Genomic DNA, 13,971 nt, shown 5'->3' on the forward strand with positions numbered 1-13,971 from the left:
GTATTTCTTTTTATCAATTTTTAAAAATGTATTTTACGTAAAGATAACAGTTTGAACATGGCTTTTTCCTCTTTTTATTTCAGGTCAGTTGAACTCGATTTCATCCCCTGCGGAATCAGTCGTACATACGTGTGTAAGTTAAATCGAGATATGCGACGAGCTTCAATTTAGCCTCGGTCATTCGAGATTGAGGCAAAAAACGACAGTTTTACGATGTAACCGGGACGCGCTGCGAGTCGATGGCAAACATGGTCAGTTTGTCCGATTGCTTCTACCTGACGATTTTATGGCGATTTACTCACGCAAATGAAAAAACTTCGTTTAGGCTTTGCGATGATGATGACACGTGCTCACGTATTCATTGCATTTGAGATACTTATAGTAGCTTATGCTTTATCCGAATATACACTAATTGTCATTGATTGTGTTGTGTTGATTCAAACAAAAGTTTGAACAAAAAAAAGAAACATTTTTTATTGGAAATATTATTATTCAGTTTTGTCATAAAAAGAAATAGAACATCTGTCAATGTAAAATAAATTCTGTGCGCGACTTTGTTATATTGATCTTAAAATACTTTTAATGCATTGCTGTTTATTCCATATAGAATTTTTTATCTACTCAACAAGTCTGTGAAAATTTAAATTCAATCTTGTATTGTTACTTATGAAGAAATGGAATTTTGACGATAATATACAACTCCGAAATAATTTTATATGCTTCACATGCGTTAAATGAAAAAATAACTCAAATAAAATTTTCCATCAATATATCGTAGAATATTATATTTGCCAGTAATATTTTTTAAATTAAATATTGCATCTCATAATTATTAAATTATATGATTAATTTCAATTTATTAAATTATAATTACTGGCGATATTTTTGATATATTTGATATTTTATTATAGGAACACATCTCCTAATTTTGACATCCTGTGTAATTTTACATAAATTAATATAAATTCTTTATTTCCTTTATAATATTCACACATTTTCTTTGTAGATATCCTGTATAATTATACGAAATATTGCATCAAAGTTTTAGATAATTGGTCGATTGGCTCGTGTCCACAGTCATGTTTCTTCTCGCCATAATTCTTAAAGTTCATATACATTATTCTCTTTCTTTTCCTTTCTAAAGCTCTGCCAGACGGTAGCAGATTGCTGCTCACAGGTATGGCGATAGAAGAAAGTTTGCTGACGCCATGGTAGAGTCATACTGGACACCTGCAGCGGCTTAATAGTTAATGATAGCTTGTAGACTTATTCCACGATATTTTTCGCTAAAGAAAAAGGGAAAAAGAAAGAAAGAGAGAAGGGGAGAGAACCGTAGAATTATTAGGATTGTACGAGCGAGACAGCAAAAATGCCATTAAAGGCTCTCGCTAGTGAGCTAGCTAGCTTCTTGCCAACGCCAAGTCCGTAAATTTGATATTGCGAGAGGTTCAACATTATTAGAAAAAGAAGGCAAAGATGTAGGGCTATACCTATATCTAGGAGAGAACATTATAAAGTTAAAATACTTTTTTTAATGCTTCAAAGTAGTGTATAGACTTTGCAACACATGAGCTTAATGACCTCCAGTTCAGAAAATATAACGATTTGCTTCATTTAAAAAAATGTCAACGCTATATCCAGAAAAGAAACACGATTTTAATACAGTATAATTTTAATTTTGTTACTCTATTTTTATAATTTTCTAGGAGATATCTCAAAAAAGATACAAAATTCTTTAGAAATTTTTAGTTTAAAATTTCTTTTTGTGAATTATGTCATATTAATCTTTATTTACATATATTATATAAAGATAATGTCGTTTGATATAAACTTAATTATGTTAAACGGCTTATAAAAAATAGATTAATGCTATAACAGAAATAAACTCCAATTTGGCATTTTTATTTTTCGATGTGACATTCTTATAATTCGAAGAAAAAACTATTTATTATTTATAGTATTTTTTTACTTAACGTATATTTTTTGCATAAAAATCTTTCCTCTATAATTCATTCCTTCATTAAATATTTTTAATTTTTTCCTCTGATATCGTGCGATAATACTCATTACAGTAGCGTAGCTTCTTCGTATCGATTAATTATGTCAAAATATAACGAATATTATTGTGTAGCATATTTGACATAATATTTACAGTTTATTTTATTTTGAACATAAAGTATATTACCAGGACAACAATAATCAATATTTCACAAACATTTTTTATCTTTTTCTTAGTAATAAATTAAAAAGATCGAAAATAGTAATAAATTTAAAAAATCAAAATTCAATCTTTTAAAAAAACTATTAAAAATTAAATTTTGTATAGTATTTTATATAAACTGTATTTTTTGAATTTTTTACTTTAAAATATAATTGATATATATATATATATATATATATATATATATATACTTTAATTGTACCTATTTTGAAAGAAAAAAAAAAAAAAAAAAAAAAAAAAAAAAAAAAAATAATGATGATAAAATAAAAGCATTAAGAATTTATGTTATTGAAATTTTTAAAGCAAAAGATGTTATTCAACAACTTATAAAAGCAGGCGCTAGCTAAGTTGGCCCATTAGCTCAGTTGGTTAGAGCGTCGTGCTAATAACGCGAAGGTCGCGGGTTCGATCCCCTCATGGGCCAAGTTTTTTTTTGCTCAAGCTATATTTAAATTATATAATAATTCCTTTAATTATGATCATATTTTAATATATCAAAATTTAAATTTAAAAAATTCAAGTTAAATCTAATTTTCCTAGTTAATATTAAATAATTTGGTCACTGAATAAAAGAAAGGCATCTATAAAATTTTTTTCTTTCTTCTTATTATGTGTGCAATTTATCAAAAAAATTTAATTAATATAATCATATTACTCCGAACTTCGAAATAAATACATGCTTGTGATTGCACAAGAAGCAGTAAGAAATATAAATAAATATAATATAATAAAAATATAAATTATATATATATATTCGTAGTAGTATACAATTATAAAGTTGGTTTGTATAAGACAGTCTTAATCTAGTATATAGTCTAGTGTTAAGATATCTGGCTTTCGACTTAAAAGGCTCGAGTTCGATGAAATGAAGGAAAGGAAAAAAAAAGAATTTGACTGAGTTTTGGCTGAGTACGAAGCAAGTTTTGGAACGACGTAAAGCTCTAATTGAGTAACTTTTTCCAGTTCAACGCGGCTTGTTTGTGTCAAGGCGTTAATGGGGCCGTTTTGGGACAGTGTTGGAGAATAGTAGACGTGGCTTCCGGAATAGGAAAAAGTTTTTTCATCGAGAAAAGCAATAGCCATGCCTTATTTACTCCGTGAAGTTTTTCGTTTCTTTCACAAACGTGATGGTACTTATTGATCGCGTCTTTTATTTGTGCACATGTGCTGAATAAAATATTAAATGTAAAAATATTTTAGAAAATATACAAATATACAAATATAGGAGATATATTCTTACTCTTTTAGTAATTTTTATGTCGTACAAAAATTAAAAAAAAAAGAAAAAAAAGAATTTCCGGTACCGGGAATCGAACCCGAGCCTCCTGGGTGAAAGCCAGGTATCCTAGCCACTAGACCATACCGGATTCTTGTAAGAGTGTCTTATAAGCCGGTTTTAGAAGCGTGTACTGTTACAAATAATCTATATTAAAGTTGGATAATTAAGCTTATTTTAATATTAAAATTAACATAATGTTGTATTAAAATGATAGATTACTATTATATTATCAAAATAATATCAATTCTTAGATATATTAAATGTTTAATGAAATATATTTCAAAAAAGCTATTTATATTATTCTATGTGTAAGAAACATTATAATATATATCTTGTTTAAAATGTGAGAAATGTTTTTGTTTGATATATTTATTAAAATAATATTTAGAAAAATAAAATTATACAATGTATAGAAAATACAGACTACCGATCTATCGTGGTCCTGTGGCGCAACGGATAACGCGTCTGACTACGGATCAGAAGATTCCAGGTTCGAATCCTGGCAGGATCGATATATCTTTTGCAAAATTTATTTTTAAACAATAAATATTTCAATAAAATTTACACATGTGCTTTTATAAAATATTTATTAATGTTTCAATTTGATTGTTTTTATGTAAATCTTTTTGTTTCCACCTTATTGAATAATGTAATTTAAACGCAAATATTTTATTGAGTTAAAATTTTAAATATATAAATTGTGTTAAAATTATAATTTCTTTTTATTTTCATAAAATGTAAAAATTTTATGATGCAAATTAAAGAAAAAATAAAATTGCTAATTGAAAAAAAATTTGCAATAAACATAAAAACTTTAATAATATATTTTGATGTCTGTATTATCAATTTTCTGCTAAATTTAGTACATTTGAAGGAATTTATTAGATTCGAAAAAAAACATATTTGCTATATATTTATTGAAGTATACTTAAACAAGGAATATTGTTTAATTTTTTCTGTTTATCATATCTAATATTTTTGCGTAGTCCATGCTAAAATTATGAAAAACTGTAGTAATATTTTGCTTTACAGATAGAATAAGCTTTCAGTTTTACTTTATGTATTTGTTACTTTAAAATTTTTACTCGCGCAATTCCCATCTATATTGCGTCATTTAATAAAACGGTGCCAAAACAAGATGAAATTGAATTTGAATCTTCCATCTTTTTGCTTAATTGGGATCTCTTGCATTTGACGCCTATCCAAAGTAGATATACGTATATACATATATTTTCATAATATGTACGGCTGATCTCGACTGGGCGTTCCTTGTCCAGGTTTATTTGCCATAATTCATTCTCGATACATGCTTTGCAGAATGAATGATACCTAAAGAAAGAGCTTATCGTTATAGCCAACAAGATATATTAAATTATCTAAGCCAAATTATCAAGATATAATAAATTATATAAATTATATGAAAATAATTTGCTAGCTTTTTTGCTTTAAAAAATAACATCTTTGTTCTAATTATTAAAAAGCTACGAAGAGTTTAAGATTAAGCTACCAAGCCGTTTAAAAATAGCGCATACATACATCAAAGCAAAAAATTAATAATACTCAAATTATTTGCTATTTTTTACTTTTTACTTCGAAAAAATATTATTTTGCTCCAACTTTTAAGAAGATACCAAGAATAAAAGTAACATGGTGTTTAAAAGTAAAGTGCATTAAAGAAATTAGTTGCTCGCATAATTATGGTATGAGAATGTTTTCTGAATTATTTACTCTCAAGAGATGTTCAGATCCTGAATTTTGCTCGCGAAATAAGTTTAAAAATTTTATATTTAACTCTCATTATATAGGTCTGTTTAAATAAAGTAACTTTTGTTTTACAATCTAAATATTTTGAGAGCAAATAATTCAGGGAACATTTTAATGCTACAATTATGCGAACAAGTAATTTTTTTAAATACACTTTATTCTTGTATCTTACATTTTATACGTAGTATCTCTTTAAAAATTGGAGATATTTTTGAAAATACAAAATAGTGAAAAATATAGTATTGTAAATAAGTATTATTAATTTTTTGCTTCAACTTATGTATATACTATTTTTATACTATTTTTATATTAATGACTTGGTGTTTAATTTTAAGTTATCTAGCACTTCGTAACTTTTTAATAATTGGAACAGAAAATAAGTAAATAATAATAAAATAATAATAATAATAAAAATTTATTATAAAAATTATAATTTTATTATATTCTGATAAAATGTGCCTTAGATAGTTTAATATACCTTAGCCAAAGCACTCTCTCTGTTTTCGGTTTTACAGTGCATAATAAAGCAATTGTCGAATATTCCCATTTTACAATATGAAATGATACGTTTTAGTGAATTTTTTTTTTCTATTAACCTGCGCTTCAACAAATTCAGTAATAACGAAAAAATTGACATGATTTATTATGTACTAGCGATTATTTGGTCTATTTTTATGAAAATCTAATTGCATTTTTCTTTTTCATGAAAATTAAATCATTTCGTATATTCAGAAAATCGAAAGCGAAGTTCGAATTCTGGATTAAAAAATGAATTAAAAAAAATATTTTTTGAATTTACAAAGATAAACCGATTATAATTATTTGCAAGTATTGATGAAAAAGGACAAATAGTCTTTAATCTAATGTAGAAATGATATAGAATAGAAAATTGAAATGATTTCTTTCTCCTATTATTCCTTTCTCTCTCTTTATTTCTGATTTATATGAAAATGATGAGAAATTGAAATAATGAGAAATTGACCGATTTTGGAGTAAATATTAGAGATCTCTTTGCTCTCTATATGTATATATATTGCCATGTATAGTTTTCTTATCGATGTTACATTAATTTATATGAATACAAATATTAGTGCATATATAAATTACATAATAAGAGAAATGTATCGAATATCAGATAATAATTTATACCAATTGATAACAATAATAATTTTATTATTAAAAACAGATTTTGCATTATATACTTGTTGATAAATATCTTTTGCATCGTTTTGCATGATGGACTTCTTCGGATATTACGAGTAATGTTTTGCTCATATGCTAGGAAAATTCAACGAACGAGGCAATAGAACTACTCATAAAACAATCATTTCGCCATCCTGGCACGAATCGCATGCTGAACGTCGGTAATATGTTTGATATTATTGCAAAGAGGGATGCGTTATAAATCTACGGAGAAATTGGTTGCCCGAGCGATGAACAATAGCCGATCATTTTTCGAAATTGTTTGGTACTTTCTGGAATTCTTCCAGAATTTTTGACAAATTGATTTGTATCCAATGCGAAATATACAAAATAAATTGCAAAAAATAGAAAATTTGCTATGTCCAACAATATTTTTTCGCATTAATCTACTATGCTAAATCACATAACATTGTATTTATATAGTTTACGTTCTTAAATATTAATTTTCCGATAGAAAAAAACGAGGAAAGAGAAACAGATTCATTTTTTATTTTATTTATAAAATATTCCACAGCTGTCCAAGTTTATTTTTTTACTCTGAATATATATCGTAAAATTACCGGCACAATATTCGTTAAAAATATTAAGCAGAAACATCTTATATATACATTCTTAATTGAACTTATGTTTAGCGCATTTCTTGTTATACAATTATTCAAAATTCTGCTGTTTAATTATAAAACTTGTATTGCATCCTACGGGTTCGTTCTATCAAAAGTTTATAATCATATATCTCCTAAATATTTTTCCAATTTCACGATTTCTGTTCACGAATTAGAGCTTCCAATTTTTATTTCTATTAAATTTCATGTTTATATTCATCTATCGACTTTTTTACATACATTGCGCAGTTATTATAAGAGAGAACATTTGATTGAAAACTTACAAAGAGCATAATGTTTGACCATCGAAAAGAACCCTTCTGAAAGCTTTTTTTTCCACTCGCCACATCATCCTTCAGTATCCTCCCAAGAAAGTTAGTATACTCGTTTTCGCGACCTTCGTCATTTGCTCCCTTTCTCCTATCTCTCTCCCGTGGAAACTTTTCTCCCGGTCGTTTTAGCAGGAGCAGCTTTTTTTCTTCACCTAAAACCCCGAACAAATGCATCCCACGCGAGTTGTTTTTTCTGCTCCGGAACGCATCAATCTCCCTGCGCGAGCCGGTCCATCCGTGTTCGACGGTGGCTTTCTCGAAGCTTTTAGTCGTCACAGGTATGCTATGCGAACGGAGTATTCTCGAGAATGAATAGATGTTCCACTAATGATAGATAAATGTATTGATAGTAAATCAATTCTCAGAAAATACTTCAATCGGGAGACAAATAATGAGCGGTGCAAGAATAACTTTATATAGCTATAATAATTATTGCTTTTAACACATTTTGAAAAATTGAAATTTTGTGTTTATATATTATTTAAGAAGAATTCGAAATTTCAAAATTACTATAATATTATTATCATCTACAGGCATCGTGTGCAAATAATAATAATAAAATAAATAATAATAGAATATATTTTCCAGAGATTTCACCGTGCATCGCGTAAAACACCGTTATCCTTTCGAAGCCTTCTTGCATCGTTCTTCAAAAGCTCGTCAACATTCATTTACGACAGCCCTGGCCTCCCTGATTCTCGACATGCACTCTCATAAGAGCATCCACCGTTAAATAAGTCTTCCGCTTGTACATATATATGAGACTGGGAAGAGAGGACGAGTAAAACTTATATTAGACCTTAGAATTACCTGAGGTCTTTCAGAAATTTCTCCCGAGATTGCGCTTATAAATTTTCCAGGAAATTTCGGTACTCTCTAAAGAGAAGCCTTCGTAAACATCGTATCCGGAAATTATGATGACGATATTACATCACTCTGCAATTTCCCGCTTATTTTGTAGAAACATAATGCGCGTATATTGAAGTAACTTTACTTTCGATTGAACTTATATCTGTTATTAATTCGGTGTTAAGACTTTCGTCGTTTTCATTATCGATTTCTACTCTCTGCTTTCGTCAAAACTGCATTCTAGTTCTCATCCCATTTCGAGTTCATTAAAATGCACCCTCAAAATCCTTATTCTGCGTGAATCTCAATGGACATTCTCGTAAAAGCGTTCATCGTTAAACAAGTATCTCCTCTCTAATGTCGAGGTTACAGTTACCCGTGGGGTAACGAGACTTTTGAGAGTCCTCGACATTAAAAGGCGTATCTCTCGTGTGCTACGTGAGCAGTAGGCATACCTCGCGCCAGAATATTTACAGTAAATACATCAAAGAGTTAGAAATCTGGTAATAGGATTGGCAAGAATTTGCCAGGCTCACTGTTTACCCATCTGATCTCTTGATTTTTATTGGTCTACCGATTGCCTTCGCGTTCTGAGAATTTTAACTATGTCGGTCCTGAAATACGTCCACGAAATGCGAAACTTTCAGTTAGAGACTCGAGCAAAGCCAGCAAAGAGAAAATTTCTTTCCTTCACTTTCGAGAAAATTAGATCACTTGTAGAAGTAATTTCTTTAAATTTCTTAAGCAGGGATCTTAACAAGTTAAAAGAACGGAAACATGTCGAAAAATGTGGAAAGATGTTTTTCTTCTTTTATGTAATGTATTTTGCGTGCGCGGTAATTTTTGCAAAAGAGAGAGGATGGTATAAATCTCACCTCTTTTTACGGATGAAAATTATCCGAAATTAATGGCGGGAATTAGCAGCGAAAACGGTACAAAAGCGTTTAATTACACCAAAGCACGGGGAACGTGTTAAATATCTCTCGCTCGGCATTAGTGCTTTTCTCTCACGCGGAGTCGTTAGTTTTTAATCGGCGAAACAAGCACACACGATGCGTGTAGCACATCGATGCGGACGAGCTCGGCCCGTATCCTCGCGCGAAATGCTCGCATCCTCCCTCGCGGAAGATAAATAACGCGAAAATCGCATTTGGCAGCCGGCCAAAATACGAAACACCCTCGTCGCTCGACGAGGGCCGCGTATTAAATTCTCGCGACCGCCCGGATCATTTAAATCCCTTTTCAGCTAGTTAAAATACCGTGGCGTATTCCGGAGCGCTGCAGGGAAATTATTTTGCATGGGCGCGGAGAGAAAGGACGGAGATTTTAATTTCATTTTCGTGCAAGGGCGTATGTGCGTCACGCACGTGGCGTGTCTAATTTTCTACACGGTAGAGCGATGCATCGACTTAATTATTTTGACGTGAGACATCTGGATTTGCCGCGTGCAAAGAATATAGATGTAAGATTGAATTTAAGTGTCGTATAATTCGTGTTCTTAGCCGTCAAGATTGTGCGTGGAAAAATAATCTTCTAAAAAACTGATAAAAAATTTTGCTTATTTATTAAGGAAAAGAGAGAAATAAAGAAAATATTTATTATATTAGAACTTTGAGTTTAATTATTTTCATTGTCATATATTTTATTATATTTAATTATTTTGATTATTATCTATTTTATTATATTTGATATTATATTAGTATTATTCGCGTTTTTAAGCTACTATAAATATATTTTGAATTTTTCAGCGGAGCGTTAATAGTTTGCTTTTCTTGCTTATTTTGCATCTTTAGTCTAATACTGCTAAAAACATACTGGCATTATCTAAGTAGCTTCGAGCGTGAAAACCTTTAAAAAGAGTCTCGGTGCTAGACAAGCCATTTCATCAAGAGATTACGTCTTGTTAGTTTATAAAACAATGCAACATTATATAACTGACATGCGACAGTATTAAATATAAAATTTCTATGAAACTTCAGCTTTTGAGAGAAAATATGGTTGTGAAATTAATGCTTAAAATTTTTTTATAAGAGCGAAACAGCTCGAGTTTCATTAGGCACATAATTAAATGTCTTTTTGTTTGTACATTGTTGATCACAGTGTATTCGACATAAATTACGAACGCATTTTTCAGCAATCGTTAGTATTATTTATTTGGATCGCACGATAACTTGTTGTTTCAGTCGTCATGTGGAAACGCGTGAATTATTTCAGTTTTTAATAATCTTCAATTATTGAGTGGGAGAGATAAGATACGATCTTGGTGATCCGAAGATCATGTCGATCAGTTTGACATACATAGTTTCAGATTACGAACGTCTCATAGATTGTAATAAAATTTTCAATTTCTTTCGGTTCCAGTCCATTTATTTTGAACTTGCCTCCGATCAATATTATTAAGTGACATATTGTTTTATCACTCGAGAGTTGCAAATTGCACGTTTTGAACAAATGAATTTTGAGGAAAAAAAAGAATAAAGATAGAGTATGAAATAAAATTTTCATACATAAATGTGCATTTTCGAAAATATCCAGTGAACAGAACTAATTATCGTTTTTAATTAACATCTCTCTTTTCATTGTAGAGATCATTATTGATAGTGCAATGAATATTTATGACTGCAACGTATCGGATACCAAAATCAAGTTACATCTCAAACAATTATTGACAGCTCTAGGACCACTGACGGGAATCATCGCGGCCGGCATGTCAAACGGTTACAGTGCGATACTTCTTCCGCAGCTAAAGACAATTTCTTTCAACGACAGCGAACCTTTATCGGAATCTACAGATGTGGGTCACTTCGGGATGCTCACTATACACGAAGAATCATGGATTGCGGCGGCCGCGGTTCTGCCAATAGCACCGGGATGTTGGACCGGCGGTTTCATGGCGGAAAGATTCGGCAGAAGGACATCGTTGCTGCTGCTGTTTCCTATTTTTTGCGTCAGCTGGCTGAGTATCGGCCTCGCCAATAACGTACAAACTTTGATAGCGAGCAGACTCTTGACTGGATACTGCGTCGGAATCCAGGCACCAATTTTTTCGATCTACGTGGGTGAAACGAGCGACTCCCTGTTGCGCGGTGTTCTACTGGGGGCGGTCTGTTTGACCCTTTCCGTTGGAATATTGGCATGTCACGCGATGGGAACTTGGTTGAACTGGCGGACTACCGCCTATATCTGCGCCGTGTTGCCTATAATCAGCTGGATCTTCTGCATCTTCTCGCGAGAGAGTCCGATGTGGCTGCTCGGTAGAGGCAAAATCGAGGAGGCAAAACGCTCGTGGATATTTCTCCGTGGTGAACGCTCGCTCGAGGAATTCTCCCTGTTAGAAACCACCAGACTTATGGAAATCGCTAAAAAAAGGAACAGAAAACGATCGATACTGCGCTCGTTCGTAAAGCCTTGGTCATCGCGATACTTCCTGAAGCCCTTCGGCATTGTCAGTCTGTACTTTTTTGTCATGCAGTTCGCGGGTGCTAATGTGATGAGTTACTACTGTGTCGAAATGTTGGCGGACATTTCGGACCAAGCATACGCGTATCTGATAACTCTGGTCATCGATGCGATTCGCTTGATATTCGGAATTATCATGTGCGTTCTTTTGAAGATGTATCGCAGGCGCGTCATGACGTTCATATCCGGTTTCGGCGTAGCTGTTACTCTGTTATCCTTGAGCGCAAGCTTGACGTTTGATATTGGAAGACCATGGATTCCCGTAATTCTACTCGTCACTTACGTAGCTTTGCTGCCGTTGGGACTCACTCCTATACCCTGGTTACTTTGCGGCGAGCTGTTCCCGAGAAAATTTCGCGGGCTCGGCTCCGGATTAACGTCGAGCTTCGGCTTCACGTGCTCCTTCGTGGTGATCAAGACGATGCCGTCTATGATAGAATTAATAAAGCCCGAAGGTACATTCGCTATTTACGGCTCTGTAGCATTGATCGGAACTAGTGCTCTTTACTTCATCCTCCCTGAAACCAAAAATAAAACCTTGCAAGATATTCAAATATCTTTCAATAAAAAATCCCATAAGCCTCGAGTAGAAGATGTGGAAATTCCATTCCATGAATACGATCCTTCTGAGGAAAATAAGAAATTAGATAAAGAAATGCAAAATAACGAATTATAATTATTCTCTTTAATGAATAAAGATTAGAAGATATGTATTTTTTTATATATTATGTAAATAAATATTACGATAAAAATTCATGTATTTATATACGAAAAAATGAATTCATTTCAATCTTATTTTAATATAGAATTACTTCGTTAGTTATCTCTTCTTTTTAGTTATCTCCATATCATAGGGAGCGTGTAAAAGTATGAAGTGTTTATATTACACGTTTTCTCTTATTCCGTCGTTTTTAAAAAATCTATATAATTTGTAAATCAAAAAAATTACAGGACGTCGAGATTGCTGTTTCGTTTGCGGCAAAGATGAATGACGGCGATGCGAACGCGTTACCGCAAGCAATTTCGCATTGCGTAAGTGACGATGCGACGCATCTTTCGACCGGATATATTTCGGACGTGCTGTAAAATTAACCGATGCGTCGAAATAATGACTCTGCGGCCGTCGGGACGAAGCGGTGAGAGCAATAGAAATTTAACTGCGAGTCTTGCCAGCACGACGGACCGTAAAATTGCGTTCTCACGTGATTATTGCTCGGACCACTTACCGCAGCTGATGGAAATTATGGTCCGTCCCTGGCGTTCGCGTGACGTTTTGCGGGCTGTGCAGTGACTTAGGCGCGTACGTAAGTGAAATATGACGGCAATGCTGTCGGGGTTATTAAAATGCGAGGAATCTTGATTTATCGTTCTTCGTCGAGATTTCGAGGCGATAAAGATAAAGATCGTTTCCGGTTGATGGATGAATCGACTACCGTGCGCGCAGATATTAAAGTTTCCCACACACAGGAGGAGCGATAAGTCGGCTTTAACTCGCGCTGTTCTTTGCATCGCCTGAATCATTCAAGTCACATAAACGGCCGATCGAATTCAGCAATGATGAACTCAATTTTATTTTTGTATCGAACCGGTTTTCGCTTGTTATTCCTACGCCCAGCGACTCGTAGCTGGATCTTTAAGAGACCATTTTTCCTTCTGGTACGATTTCAATCTTGGAGCATCAAAAGCGAGAGCGCTATAAAGAATCACGCTAAACTCTGACGGTTTTTCTCTTTTTAATTTCATCCCCAATCTTGACTCATTACTCTCCTTTTTTTCAATCTTGCTTTTATTCGGCTCGCCTTGTACTGATTATTGCAAGCACGCAAAGTGCTCGTTACGTTCAAAATCCTTGCTTCTCTTTACTATAATCATTTTCGATCAATTCTTCTTTTCGTGAAACTCGATTCTCGGTGGAAAGTATTGCGAAATGTGATATCTAAAATATAGCGATGTATGCTAGGCATTTTTATTTTTCTTACATATTAATTAATAAATTAAATAACGAGCTATTATATACATTGTTAACATGATTAAACAATTAAAAATACTTTCATATTTATAATTATATATATATATATATATATATATATATATATATATATATTTACAAGTATTTATAATTGGTTTTTTTTCGAACATTCATAAATATCTTGGAGTAAGATGAGGTATTCTCGGAACAAGAAATTTGACAATTTGAAAGATTTCACGATCGATAGAGGTGGAAATGAAAAGTCGGCGATATCAAACGTGATTTATGACGAT

The 13,971-nt window shown here is 32.2% G+C and overlaps 1 protein-coding gene and 3 non-coding genes across 6 annotated transcripts in view; 3 read left to right on the forward strand and 1 right to left on the reverse strand.

The window, feature by feature from the left end:
• LOC105253951 (mannosyl-oligosaccharide 1,2-alpha-mannosidase IB) overlaps positions 1-13,971 on the forward strand; it is a 338,720-nt gene that overhangs the window by 130,802 nt on the left and 193,947 nt on the right. The gene's annotated exons all lie outside the window — the stretch shown is intronic.
• Positions 2,572-2,645, forward strand: Trnai-aau. The gene has a single exon. It is a non-coding gene; the product is annotated as a tRNA-Ile (tRNA).
• Positions 3,517-3,588, reverse strand: Trnae-uuc. The gene has a single exon. It is a non-coding gene; the product is annotated as a tRNA-Glu (tRNA).
• On the forward strand, positions 3,939-4,011 carry Trnar-acg. Its single transcript has one exon. It is a non-coding gene; the product is annotated as a tRNA-Arg (tRNA).

Source organism: Camponotus floridanus, unplaced genomic scaffold (genome assembly GCF_003227725.1).
Source record: "Camponotus floridanus strain SB8 unplaced genomic scaffold, Cflo_v7.5 scaffold53, whole genome shotgun sequence".
NCBI classification, from domain to species: Eukaryota; Metazoa; Arthropoda; class Insecta; order Hymenoptera; family Formicidae; genus Camponotus; species Camponotus floridanus.